Consider the following 14,034-nt stretch of genomic DNA (forward strand, 5'->3'; position numbering starts at 1 on the left):
CCTAACTATATAAGGCTTGAAACCTATGGTTTTTTCAGTGAATTTGCAAGGTTTTTAAAATGCTAATTCCTAACTATATCAGGCGTGAAACCTATATTTTTTTTCAATAAATTTCAAAGGTTTTGTAAATGCTAATTCTTTTAGCGGATAACGTTTATATATGTTATTATCCTTCTGGGACCACCTGAGCAGCCATCTTGTTTCTCAGGAGAAGTGAGGCACAAGAGAGCACAAAACAAGAGTGGAAAACGCGAAAAGGGGGCAGGGTTTAAAATCATGGGGTACGCGCACGGTACGGTACGCGTACCCCGTGAATTTTTTAGATTTTTTTTTTGTGCCCTTGGGGGTCCTTTTGGGACCCCCTGATAAGGGCTAGAGGGTTGGGGGGTCTCTACCCTGCCCCCTTTTCGTGTTTTCCACTCTTGTTTTGGGCTCTCTTGTGCCTCAGTTCTCCTAAAAAACAAGATGGTGGCCAACACTTCCTGGTTTGGACAGTTTGAAATGTTGACAGTCGACTGCCAGCCAATCAGAAACTCGCTTGCGCACGTAAGGGTGCGCGCACGTACGCGTACGGTACGCGTTCTGTACGCGTACGGTGCGCGTACGGTGAGCGCATACAGATATATAATTTGCTCAAATTCAATTTTCTCAACAACTACTGGAGGGATTTTCACCAAATATAGAAAAGGCACTACTGCATACCTGTCCCTACCATTTTGCCAAGTTTGGTGTAATTCCGTTCAGCCGTTCGGGCTGTAGCCGTGTCTAAAGGTCCCATAGAAAATGCCATTTGAAAAATTTCAAATTCAATTTTCTCAAGAACTACTGGAAGGATTTTCACCAAACATAGCAAAGGCACATCTACATACCAGGCCCTACCATTTTGCCAAGTTTGGTGTAATTCCATTCAGCCGTTCGGGTTGTAGCCGTGTCTAAAGGTCCCTATGGAAATTAACATGGGGAAAACACGTTTTGGGACCCCCCATTCGGCCCCCGCTTGACGAATCCCCCGGAAACTCTCAGGGAAGGAGTGGAGCGCAGCTGGCCAAAATTCTGGAAAATTACACACAGATTCCTCAATCGGCACCAAAGTTATTCCCAATAGAATGTTGAGCGCATATAGATATATAATTTGCTCAAATTCAAATTCTCAACAACTACTGGAGGGATTTTCACCAAATATAGAAAAGGCACTACTGCATACCTGTCCCTACCATTTTGCCAAGTTTGGTGTAATTCCGTTCAGCCGTTCGGGCTGTAGTCGTGTCTAAAGGTCCCATAGAAAATGCCATTTGAAAAATTTCAAATTCAATTTTCTCAAGAACTACTGGAGGGATTTACACCAAACATACAAAAGGAACGGCTGCATACCAGTCCCTACCATTTTTCCAAATCTGGTGTAATTCCGTTCAGCAGTTCGAGCTGTAGCCTTGTCAGAATGTCCCTATGGAAATTAACATTGGGAAAACACGTTTTGGGACCCCCCTTTTTTCTCGGCCCCCGCTTGACGAATCCCCCTGACACTTTCAGGGAAGGAGCGGAGCGGAGCGAGGCAAATTTAAGGAAAATTACAGGCAGATCCCTCAATCGGCGCCAAAGTTATTCCCAATAGAATGTTCGGAATTTCCTAAGGTAACTAGGTCCTAACTATACCACCGCCAGTAGGTAATATATATATATATATATATATATATATCTTACCTACTGGCGGTCGCCAGTAGGTATATATAGTTAGGATTTTTTTCCTATGGGATTTTTGAATATTCTATGTTGAATAACTTTGGCGTTTGAGGACGGAATTGGCTGAAATTTTCTGGAAAATGGAACATTTTGTTTCTGAGCAGCCCCTGAAAATTTGGGGGGGTTTCGTCAAGCGGGGGCCGAGAAAAAAGGGGGGTCCCAAAACGTGTTTTTAACATTGAGTTTTCCATAGGGCGGTTGGACTCACTTTTAGCTTGATCGGCTGAATGGATTTCCACGAAACTTGGCAAAATTGTAGGGACTGGTAGCCCGATGTGCCTTTGCTATGTCTCAAGATATATGCTCCAGTGGTTTTTACGAAAATTAACTTTGAAAAATATATATTGGGCTACATTGGGCTATATATATGTTGGAGCCCAAATGTAGCCCAATGTAGCCCAATGAAGCCCAATGAAGCCCAATGTAGCCCAAAGATGGCCGCCAGAGACAAAAAAAAACAAATGTAGCCCAAATATCAGCCAGATGTAGCCCAATTATAGCCCAGTGACAGAATGTCCCAGAGTGTTTTAAAGAACAACTAGAACGCTAACAGTCTTACTTATGACAAAAGTATGGCACACCTGAAGTCATCTTGATTGGAATAAAGTGGTAACACTTTTTTTTTTAAAGTTTGAAAAGCTTTATTATGTTGAAGAAAACAATGTAAAACATCAGTACAATAGCACAAATAAAGAGCAATAGGAGTCAAAATAATTGTGGAGAATAGTGTGCCAATAATCAAGAAAGGCCCCAAAAGGGGAGAACGTTATACAAAGAGAAAATGCTTTTATAACTTTTCATTTTGTGGGGAAGGAAGAGAGAAAGAAAGAGGGAAGAAAGGGGAAAAAAAGGGGGGATGGAAGGGGAACAACAATAGAAAAATTTATGGTAAGAGAAAGAGGTATGAAATACAGAGAAGTTCACAGTGATAATAATAACCGTAATACTAAATATAACAATAACATGTGATCAAGAGGCACTTTAAGATAAAAAGTCTGTTAAAGGGGACCAAAGTAAATCACGTTTTATCAACAATGGAATAGAAGAAGCACATGCACGATCTAGTCTATGATGATGGCAGAGCAAATTCCACCAAGCGTTGTAAACCACGTTTGTAGTGTCTTTCCAATTAGTTGTTATAATTTGAAAAGCGATAGCAATGCAAAGATCAATAAATTTACGAGTATGGAGTGGGACATCCCAAACTGGGGCCAAACCACCCAGGAATACAGAAGAAATAACAAAGGGAACATTAGTAGATAAAATCTTATTAAGAGTAGACCAAATGTGGGACCACATAAGTTGGACCTTAGGACAAAGAAAAAACATGTGAATAAAGTCACCAGGAGTACATGAACAAGACCAACACTTCTTAGTGTCTAACAATTTCAATTTAAACAAATCACAGGGAGTGTAAAATAATCTATTATAAAAAAAATAAAGGGTTTGTGTGGTACTAGCGGAACGAGAGGTGGAATGAAGTTTGGACCAAATAGAATCCCAGGTAAGTGAGGGGAAAGTGTGATTGAGGTCCAATTCCCAGGTAAGTTCAAGATTAGTTTTAGGCCTGTCAGTAAGTGAGGGAGAAAGTAATTTATAAATAGCAGAGGCCTTAAGGGGAACCTGAAAGTTAGGTGGAGAGGCAAGGAGGGGAGGTGAAGAGGATGAAGGAGTATTGTGTAGGATAATAGTGGATAGTTTGGGCAGAAGTTCATGAAAGTGTGTGCAGTATTTGTTAGAGATACCGAAGGAATCACGAAGTGTTGGAAAGGGTAATAAGGAATTATCAGAAATAAGATGTTGGTAAGTGAGAATTCCTTTGTCAATCCATTCCTTCCAAAAGAGCGCACGTTTGCGTAATTTAAGAGATTTATTATACCATAGTGGGGTATTCATATGAAGAGTAGATGGTACAGAGAATGATCGAAAAAGGGCAAGGGTTAAAGCTTTGGAGTGTTTAAAAATAGGAGAAAGTAGCTTGGGAGGTGGTTGAGTGAGATTGGAGGCAATAAGGAAGGAGAAGGGGTGAAGTTGAGCCAATTCCAGAGAGCTCCAAGCCGTAGCAGGAGGAGACGAGGATTCAAGAAGAAGAGGCCAAATTTGCTTGAGAGTAAAAGCAGAATGAAAGCGTGAGATATTGGGGAAATTAACACCACCAAGATGTTTAGGTTGTTGAAGACGGAGGAGAGAGACTCTAGCCTTACGCTTATTCCACAGGAATTTGGAAAAAAGACTATTGATAGACTTAAAAAAGAAATGGGGGAGAGAGATAGGAAGCATGGAGAGACAGAAGTTCACAATAGGAAGGAGCATCATTTTAATAGTGGAGAGACGACCCCACCAGGAAAGAAAAAGAGGGGACCAACGTTCTATAAGAGAAGAGAGCTTTTTAAGGATATCGGAGTGATTAATTTTGATAGTTTCTCTAATAGTGTTAGCATATAAAACGCCAAGACATTTGATAGAACCAGAGTTCCATTGGAAACCAGAACCCTGAAACATGTGAGGAAGACAAAATTTATTGAGGGGAAGGACTTCAGTTTTATCAATATTTAATTTATATCCAGAAACAGAGGAATAATCATGTAATAAAGAAAAGAAAGCGGGAAGGGCAACAACAGGGTTAGAGATGTAAAGCAAAATATCGTCTGCATAAGCAGTAAACTTAATCTCAACATCTTTATAAAGAAAGCCAGAATAGGAAGGGGATTGTCGAATTTTCTCAAGGAAAGGTTCGAGTGCCAGAATAAAGAGAAGGGGGGAAAGTGGACAGCCTTGCCTGGTTCCTCTATGAAGGGGAAAATAATCAGATTGCATACTAAAGTGGTAACACTTAATACATTTAATTTGAAAAGGAACAAAGTAAGGGGTTTCATTTTGCCATAGAAATGTTATATATATATATATATATATATATATATATATATATATATATAATATATATATAATATATATATATATATATTACCTACTGGCGGTCGCCAGTAGGTATATATAGTTAGGATTTTTTTCCTATGGGATTTTTGAAAATTCTATGTTAAATAACTTTGGCGTTTGAGGACGGAATTGGCTGAAATTTTCTGGAAAATGGAACATTTTGTTTCTGAGCAGCCCCTGAAAATTGGGGGGGGGTTCGTCAAGCGGGGGCCGAGAAAAAAGGGGGGTCCCAAAACGTGTTTTTAACATTGAGTTTTCCATAGGGCGGTTGGAATCACTTTTAGCTCGATCGGCTGAATGGATTTCCACGAAACTTGGCAAAATTGTAGGGACTGGTAGCCCGATGTGCCTTTGCTATGTCTCAAGATATATGCTCCAGTGGTTTTTACGAAAATTAACTTTGAAAAATATATATTGGGCTACATTGGGCTATATATATGTTGGAGCCCAAATGTAGCCCAATGTAGCCCAATGAAGCCCAACGAAGCCCAATGTAGCCCAAAGATGGCCGCCAGAGACAAAAAAAACAAATGTAGCCCAAATATCAGCCAGATGTAGCCCAACTATAGCCCAGTGACAGAATGTCCCAGAGTGTTTTAAAGAACAACTAGAACGCTAACAGTCTTACTTATGACAAAAGTATGGCATACCTGAAGTCATCTTGATTGGAATAAAGTGGTAACACCTAATACATTTAATTTGAAAAGGAACAAAATAAGGGGTTTCATTTTGCCATAGAAATGTTATATATATATATATATATATATATATATATATATATATATTTTCACTGAAAAAACCATAGGTTATAGACCATATATAGTTAGGAATTAGCATTTACAAAACCTTGAAAATTCACTGAAAAAACCATAGGTTATAAACCATATATAGTTAGGAATTAGCATTTAAAAAACCTTACTTTACTCACACAAAACCATTGAAATTCCATATATAGTTAGTTGTACTAACTATATATCGCGCACCCGCAATCCACTGCTGATCATGTCACATATTACATCATTCATGACATGGTCAGTGACATCACTGATGACATCACTGATGACATCTCAAATGACATCACTGATGACATCACTGATGACATCTCAAATGACATCACTGATGACATCACTGATGACAACATCCAGTGACTGTATGTTTCTGTAAAGTTAAAATATGTCTTACATATTGAAGAATGAGTGGATGTAGAAGTGTCTGAACAAAGGATTTAGTAGGTGCATGACTGACTGTATGAGTGAGTGATTAAATGTGTCTCACTGAGTGCATGGGTTAGTGACTAAACTGTCTTAATTTGTGCATCATTATGTCTGTTGTTCTGTAAACTGCTGCATGTGTTGATCAGTAGCTATATGATTAACTATATGGGTTATAGATTGGTTGCCCAAGTATTTGTATGGGAGACTGAGTGTGTATGGGTGGCTGGGAGGTGTATGACTCTCTGCATAGATGTATGGGTTCAAAAGTGCATGTGGAAACAGCTGTATGGGCGGTTGACTGTGTGCATGACTGTATTGGTGAGTGAATAGATATCTCAGTGCTACATGTCAAAGTAAGTACATATGTAAAATACAGTACATGTGAGAGTTGACATATATAAATAACTGTGCATAAGAGCCAGTGAATGTGTGAGTGGCTGTATGGATCATTGTGAACTTGTATCCAGGATTGTATAAGTGAGTAAATATGTTTTAGTATATGTTTGAATAAGTAAGGTGTGTTTAACTGTATAGTTAAGGAAATGGAGGTGTGATTGATTGTTTGCATGACTGACTAGGTGTGTGTGTAACTTCATGGATGAGTGACAATCTGTGAGTCTGTGTTTACACTGAGTGTATCTAAGGTTATATTAGAGTCTGAAGAGGTTCATCGTATTATCACATGAATGATGTCATCAGTGATGTGATCAGTAATGTCAAATGAGATGTCATCAGTGATGTCATCAGTGATGTCATTTGAGATGTCATCAGTGATGTCATCAGTGATGTCACTGACCATGTCATGAGTGATGTAATATGTGACATGATCAGCAGTGGATTGCGGGTGCGCGATATATAGTTAGTACAACTAACTATATATGGAATTTCAATGGTTTTGTGTGAGTAAAGTAAGGTTTTTTAAATGCTAATTCCTAACTATATATGGTTTATAACCTATAGTTTTTTCAGTGAATATATATATATATATATATATATATATATATATATATATATATCCCAAGAGCCGCTTGAAAGAATCGGATGCCGCGTGTTGTCCTCCAGCATATAACGAAAAGCAGACACGAACCCAAAGTAAGTGCAGAAAGTAGCGTTTATTTCTCGCTAGTCAACCATATATATATTATCTACTGGTAGGTGCCAGTAGGTAGTTATAGTTAGGACCTATTTTCCATAGGAAATCTGCAACATTCTATTTGGAATGACTTTGGCGCCGGTTGACGAATCTTCGCAACATTTTTTAAAGTTTTGGCCAGCTCCGGTCCGCTCCTATCCTGAAAGTCTCGGGGTGATTCGTCAAGCGGGGGCCGAGAAAAAAGGGGGGGGTCCCAAAACGTGTTTTCCTCATGCAATTTTGCATGTCAACTGTTCATCGCGGCTACAGCCCAAACGGCTGAACGGAATGACACCAAATTTGGCAAAGAGGTAGTCCTTAGTTCAGACTCGTGCCTTTTGCTTAAATTGTGTAAATCTGTTCAGTAGTTCCTGAGAAAAATCACATTTAAAAGTACATATATATCTATGGCCGCGCAGGATCCACGCATCCGAAGCGCACCCTGCCGTGCAGGAGCTGTTTTCTAATTGGCTGTCAACACTCCAAATCAGGAAGTGTTGGCAGCCATCTTGTGCCTCGGTAGAACCGAGGCACAAGATACTTTTTTTTTAAAAAAAATCAGCAGAATCCGCGCAGGATGTGGAGATCCTGCAGATCCCCCCCAAAAAAACAAAGCGCGGGCTCCTGCACTTCAATGCTAATTAGCCCCCGGGGGGGGCAAAACCCGGAAGCATTATGAAAAAAGAGCGAGGGGGACCCAATACCCCCCACACTGCCCCGGGGACCCCCACCCCAGGGGCTTTTACATAATATAGGTGGGGGATCACGGCCCCCGCTGCTCCGGGGACCGCCACCCCGAGGGCTTCTCTAAATTGGGTGGTGGGGCTCTCAGGCCCCCCCCAGCTCCGGGGACGGCCACCCCGGGGCTTCATAAAATTCATTGGGGGGCTCTCAGGGCCCCCCAGTCCCGGGGACGGCCACCCCGGGGCTTTTAGTAGTTTATTGGGGGGGCTCTCAGGCCCCCCCAGCCCCCGGGGACTGCCACCCCCCAGAGCCGGCTCCTGCAGTGTCCCGGGGTGCCCACCCCCGGGACACTGTAGTTTGCAATGACAGACAAACAGCAAAGCAGATGCTTTTCCATATAGGAAGCAGCATGTTAGCTGCTCCCCTTGTGGAAAAGCAATGCCGGCTCCCGCCGGATATCGACGCTGCAGCACTCGACATCTGACGTGAGACATCTCGAATCCAGCTCCTGGTTGTCATCGACGCCTCCTAGACCTCGTGGCTGAAGAGTCAAGCTTCACCTACATCACCTGCAATCACCCGACATCGGCTGGCATCTTCTTGTCGCCTTCCTGGTCACTGGCTAGTGACTCAGTCCCCTCTGCTTTCAGGTTCTTCAGATCTCAGATATACCCTTGGATCCATCCGAACACTCTTCATCTGGTCGCCTGCAGCACTTCTTTGTAGCTCTCCATAGGAAACGACGATGAATCCCGACACGAAAAGACACCTATGCACCCGGCTTCCCTGGGTGAGGTAACACGAGTACTTTGGTGCTCCCGTGGGTCTTGACTTTCGAAGTGTCCAGTACTGAAGTGTCCAGTACTGAAGGCTGCTCTCCACAGCTACCACTAGGATGGCTTTCTATTAAGGTTGTCTTAAACCTACCATCAATAAGGGTTGTTTGGACTGGTGCAAGGTGCCCACTAGAATAGTGGACAGCATATGCCAGGCCAACTTCTCACAAAGGACATGAGAGTAACCTCCCCACTGCCCAGACCCTACCCTGTGAGGGTCCCCTGAATCATCCCAACCCTTTTTTTAGGGTACTTAAGGGATTACCTTGGTGTAGGTCCCAATATTAGTCATGGGATAAGTTTCAGATCAGACACCACTTCTTCTTTACCATCTGTGCACTCTGGACTTCGTTTGGGCTTGACTTCGTCTACCTTCCAGTCTGTTACATCATCTGTGCCTGTGCACCATACAGGAACCTTCCAAGGCATTGGGGCATTAAAGACACCTGCAGGAATCTCCCTTAGAATGAAGGAGTCACTCCCGTGCATTTGCAGGCACCACAACTAAGTTGGCTGGTCTGCTGATCCTGAGCTCCTCCGGACTCTGAAAGTTCTGCAACACAGGTGGTGGTTTTCCACAACTCCTGAGGCCTGCCCTGCACTCTCACCAAGTTTGAGGCCAGTATCCCTCGTGGGGAAAAAATTGCAAAAAACACAGTTGATGGACAGAATGTAGAACAATGTCATACATTCACCCCAGTACAAGGATCTGGGCCTAAATCCATCGTTTTTTTGCACTCCACACCAGCCTGGGTTAGACACTGGCTATATGCAAATCAGCTCTGACCCTGTGCCTCATGGGAACAGTCCAGTCCGAACTACCAAGCCATGTCTTTCCCAGACCGGAATCAAGCATCCAAGGACCGGTTTCTGGCTATCAGCCTTCATCAGCCTGGATAGCTTGACTCCAGTGGTGTGGAGAGCCTGGGACTCACGTCTGAGCATACCCAGCCCACTCGGGGTGAAAATTGCAAAAAACACAGTTGATGGACAGAATGTAGAACAATGTCATACATTCACCCCAGTACAAGGATCTGGGCCTAAATCCATCGTTTTTTTGCACTCCACACCACCCTGGGTTAGACACTGGCTATATGCAAATCAGCTCTGACCCTGTGCCTCATGGGAACAGTCCAGTCCGAACTACCAAGCCATGTCTTTCCCAGACCGGAATCAAGCATCCAAGGACCGGTTTCTGGCTATCAGCCTTCATCAGCCTGGATAGCTTGACTCCAGTGGTGTGGAGAGCCTGGGACTCACGTCTGAGCATACCCAGCCCACTCGGGGTGAAAATTTCAAAAAATACAGTTGATGGACAGAATGTAGAACAATGTCATACATTCACCCCAGTACAAGGATCTGGGCCTAAATCCATCGTTTTTTTGCACTCCACACCACCCTGGGTTAGACACTGGCTATATGCAAATCAGCTCTGACCCTGTGCCTCATGGGAACAGTCCAGTCCGAACTACCAAGCCATGTCTTTCCCAGACCGGAATCAAGCATCTAAGGACCGGTTTCTGGCTATCAGCCTTCATCAGCCTGGATAGCTTGACTCCAGTGGTGTGGAGAGCCTGGGACTCACGTCTGAGCATACCCAGCCCACTCGGGGTGAAAATTGCAAAAAACACAGTTGATGGACAGAATGTAGAACAATGTCATACCCCAGTACAAGGATCTGGGCCTAAATCCATCGTTTTTTTGCACTCCACACCACCCTGGGTTAGACACTGGCTATATGCAAATCAGCTCTGACCCTGTGCCTCATGGGAACAATCCAGTCCGAACTACCAAGCCATGTCTTTCCCAGACCGGAATCAAGCATCCAAGGACCGGTTTCTGGCTATCAGCCTTCATCAGCCTGGATAGCTTGACTCCAGTGGTGTGGAGAGCCTGGGACTCACGTCTGAGCATACCCAGCCCACTCGGGGTGAAAATTGCAAAAAACACAGTTGATGGACAGAATGTAGAACAATGTCATACATTCACCCCAGTACAAGGATCTGGGCCTAAATCCATCGTTTTTTTGCACTCCACACCACCCTGGTTAGACACTGGCTATATGCAAATCAGCTCTGACTCTGTGCCTCATGGGAACAGTCCAGTCCGAACTACCAAGCCATGTCTTTCCCAGACCGGAATCAAGCATCCAAGTATCCCTCGTGGGGGCTGCCATAACCGAACCCCTGTGCACCGCGTCAACTTGCAGTTGCAAAGGCGTGTTGACTTCCTTCCAAGAAGATCTTTGGGCTCCAAGTAGCCCCAACCTTGAGCATGTTCAGTAACCAGAATCTTGGGCTACACCGCATTGTGTGCATCGTGGCCTGCATCTTTTGGTGAGCTGCTTGAGGTCCTCATGCAACGTCAGTGCCTTCGGCTTGTGGGTACATTTGAGGAACACCTTTGCTTCTCATGGGCTCCCCTGATTGCTCGGGCCTGCCCTGACTCCCCTGCTTGTGGTGAGTCTCCTGGACCTTGCTGATCAAGAAGTTGCTCCTTATTCAGCTCCTGCATTGGTTGCAATTGCCAAGGCTTGTTGGTGCTTCCGCCAGACACCGACCCCTCAGCACTCTACATCCTTCGTGGGGCAGCTCGTGCCCAGCTCCTGGTCCTCCTCAGCATCGCCTGGTCCTCACAGCTGCAGAGTCAAGGTCCTCGTCAACTCTCCTGCAACACCTGAAATCGGAGAGCATTCGTCTTCCAAGTCTCCTGGCCACTCCTGAGTGACATAGACTCTGTCCCCTCTGCTTGCAGGTACCTCTCAACTAGAATCCACCTTTGGATTCCACCTGACACTTTCTCCTTCTTCAGCAGCAGCACTTTCCTGAAGTCCTTCATTGGGTTCGACAGTGGTTTCCGACACCACTTCACACGTATGGAACTGGCTTTCATGGAGTAGGTAACGTGGGTACTAGGGTATCCACAGGTGGGGTGGCTCTCCAACCTTCTGTCTTCCACAGGGTTTCTTCAGGGTCCACTGGGAAGGGTCCTTAATCTTTAAAAATCCAACCGTGACCTATGCGTAGACTCGTACGGAGCCCGCGGTCGTGTTTCCACTCTGCACAGACTCTCTGTGGGGTTCCTAGTCACTCACCTTGGGTGGTTCCTTGGGTCCCCAGCACTTCTAAGTCCTCTCAACATTGTCTTGACCCGAGTCGTGGTTCTTATACCACTTTCTTAGTATATGGTTTGCCCACCCCCCCCCTCGGGGTCCTCTGTGTATTATGTGCTATTTACTGTGTTACTTTGCAAAGTATAGTGTGGATTATGCATAGCTTCAGGTAGGAGATATTTGTATGTGTTAGAGAGTATTATATAATCAATACATATTTTTATAAATACCTTGTGTGGTTCTTTTTCACTTAATCTATACTATAAGATTGCATTCTGGTAAAAACAAGCTGCTTCACACTCCTCTGGAATAAGCCTGAAGGCTGCTCTCCACAGATACAAACTTAGAGAGCTTTCTAAGGTTGTATAAGACCTCTTAAATCACCATAAGGGTTGTCTGGACTGGTGCAAGGTGTCCACTTACATAAGTGTACATCATATACCAGGCCAGCTTCGCACAAATTTCCAATTGGGAAGAGTTATGACTCCCAAGTTTAGTGTCTCTGGTATCCCAATTTAAAATCACAGCGCTATGGCACATTGTTGCATGCTGACATGTTCGTGCTGTTGATTAAGGCCTGGATTGTCAGGTTACCGGCAGTAAAAAGATGGGATTCATGTTGTCTTGAACAGAAGAATGAAAACGTGGTGACAAATTTGGGAAATAAGACTTGGATGAACAATTGCATAAAATAGAATATTTGATGAATAATGGATTTCACTGCGCTTTTCTCGATGTGCGACATGTAAATGGAGCACATTTATGCTCCATTTTACTTTTAGAAAGTTGGCATTTCCTTACTTTAGCCATTTGGTGCCTGTTGCTGGTCTCTCTTAAGTCTGGGTTGGGTGGCAGCTGGGCTTTGTGTATTCCGTCTAGACAGCCACACACAAAAGGGTCTTAGGTTAGAATTGATGGGTTATTCTTGGGGTTGTGAGGGAGGAGCTGGGCACAGCCTCACACTTACATCTGAATAGGCTGTGTCCAGTCCACCCCCTGTAGGGAGTCTGGAGCCAGGGCACAAAGGCACAGGTGGGTATAAGTGCGGGACCACTAACACCACCAATTTAGTACATTTCTGGACCTGTGACTACTCTGCCAGGAAGAACTGATGTGCTGCTAAAGGACTGCCACTCTGCTAGACGGCTGTTTGCTGGATTTGTGCCTTGCTGTGTTGTCTTACTGCCTGCTTCTCTCTCTAACCTTGTTGAGAAGGACTGGACCCACCTCACTTGAACCAAGAGTGACTCCAAGGGCTCTCTGACTGGCCTTCTGATCTGAAGTCTGAGGGACATAAAAGACTTCCAACCAGCCTGCTCCAACACTTGGACTCTGCAATTTGTGAATCTGCCATGCCCAGTGGTGCCACACCAGTTCTGGACCCTTGGAAGTGGGCCTAAGGTGTTTGCTCCAGTGGAACAGGCGCCTCGAGAGCTGCTTAGGAACCAAAGCATCGCCGCCACTGCGTGGAGAAGATCAACGCATCACCTTTACTGCGTGGAGAAACCCGGTGCATCACCTTCGGGAACCACTGCATCTCAGAACCGGTGCATCGCCCTCGGACCAGACACATCGCCACTATCGTATGTGAAGAAAATTGACGCATCACCCCAACTGCCTGGGGGACAATGACGCATCACTCGACTGAACCTTGCATCTTTGTTGACGCAACCAGGATTAACCTCTTAAGTGCTGCGCCTATACCAACGGCCGACGGCACCACTACCTCGGGAGTGCTGCCGTCGGCCGTTGGACGTTCCAACTGCACCTGCGCAATGGAACGTTCAGCACTGGAGCTGGACGTTCCAAAGCAGCTAAGGTGTTAAGGTACATTTGTTCAGCGGGCATCACAAGGTCCCTGTATTCGTCCTGTGCTCCATCGCAGTCAGCCTGAACTCTTCATTTTGTTTCAGTCTGGTGCGACCAGATATCCCATTTGAGTGCTTATTGCTTCTAAGCGCTATTTTACTGTTTATTCTTTAAAAATTAATATTTCAAGTTATACTTATTAGATTTGTAAGATTTGTTCTTGTTTTAATTTATTAAATTAAGTTCTATTTTTCTAACCTGGTGAGGTACCTTTCTGTGTGGTGTTTTCACAGTTTTACTGTTTGAAGTGTTGAACAAATACTGTACACACTGCCTTCAAGTTAAGCCTCACTTCTCTGTGCCATGATACCAGAGGGTGAACAAAGGATCATTTAGGGTTGCCTAGCATTTACCCTGACAAGGATTGTGGCAGCTGTTTAACTTAGGGTTGCACCCCAGTCAACCAACAACCCAATTTCTAACAATATCCAAGAAATACAATGGGCCCGCATGAAGGAGTGAGGCAGAAAGTTAACACAGGGCAGGCTGATTTGTTCTTTTTCTGTCAGG

General features: G+C 44.3%; 1 protein-coding gene across 1 annotated transcript in view; it reads right to left on the reverse strand.

The window, feature by feature from the left end:
• Nucleotides 1-14,034, reverse strand: part of SIAE (sialic acid acetylesterase) — a 423,980-nt gene that overhangs the window by 154,370 nt on the left and 255,576 nt on the right. The window lies entirely within an intron of this gene.

This window comes from Lissotriton helveticus, chromosome 3_1 (genome assembly GCF_964261635.1).
Source record: "Lissotriton helveticus chromosome 3_1, aLisHel1.1, whole genome shotgun sequence".
NCBI lineage: Eukaryota > Metazoa > Chordata > Amphibia > Caudata > Salamandridae > Lissotriton > Lissotriton helveticus.